The following is a 772-nucleotide window of genomic DNA, read 5'->3' on the forward strand; positions in this document are numbered from 1 at the left end:
CAGTTCTTAACTGAGTTCTTGCAGATCTGTGAGACTGTTAAGACTAGTGGAGTAGATCCTGAAGTTTACAGGCTCATGCTTTTTCCTTTTGCTGTAAGAGACAGAGCTAGAACATGGTTAGACTCTCAACCTAAAGATAGCATGGACTCCTGGGATAAGCTGGTCACGGCCTTCTTGGCTAAGTTCTTTCCTTCTCAAAAGCTGAGCAAGCTTAGAGTGGATGTTCAGACCTTCAAACAAAAAGATGGTGAATCCCTCTATGAAGCTTGGGAAAGATACAAACAAATGACCAAAAGATGTCCTTCTGACATGTTTTCAAAATGGACCATGATAGATATATTCTATTATGGTCTATCTGAGTTCTCTAAGATGTCATTGGACCATTCTGCAGGTGGATCCATTCACCTAAAGAAAATGGCTGCAGAAGCTCAAGAACTTATTGACATGGTTGCAAATAACCAGTTCATGTACACTTCTGAGAGGAATTCCATGAATAATGGGACGCCTCAAAGGAAGGGAGTTCTTAAAATTGATGCTCTGAATGCCATATTGGCTCAGAACAAAATTTTGACTCATCAAGTCAACATGATTTCTCAAAGTCTGAATGGATGGCAAAATGCATCCAACAGCACTAAAGAGGCATCTTCTGAAGAAGAAGCTTATGATCGTGAAAACCCTGCAATGGCAGAGATAAATTATATGGGTGAACCTTATGGAAACACCTATAATTCATCATGGAGAAATCATCCAAATTTCTCATGGAAGGATTAAC

At 39.6% G+C, this 772-nt stretch overlaps 1 non-coding gene across 1 annotated transcript; it reads right to left on the reverse strand.

Annotated features, from left to right (window-relative positions):
* Positions 1 to 207: 207 nt before the first annotated feature.
* On the reverse strand, positions 208 to 311 carry LOC127740452 (small nucleolar RNA R71). Its single transcript, XR_008001128.1, has one exon. It is a non-coding gene; the product is annotated as a small nucleolar RNA R71 (small nucleolar RNA).
* Between the last annotated feature and the right edge of the window lie 461 nt (positions 312 to 772).

This window comes from Arachis duranensis, chromosome 6 (assembly GCF_000817695.3).
Source record: "Arachis duranensis cultivar V14167 chromosome 6, aradu.V14167.gnm2.J7QH, whole genome shotgun sequence".
Classification (NCBI taxonomy): domain Eukaryota; kingdom Viridiplantae; phylum Streptophyta; class Magnoliopsida; order Fabales; family Fabaceae; genus Arachis; species Arachis duranensis.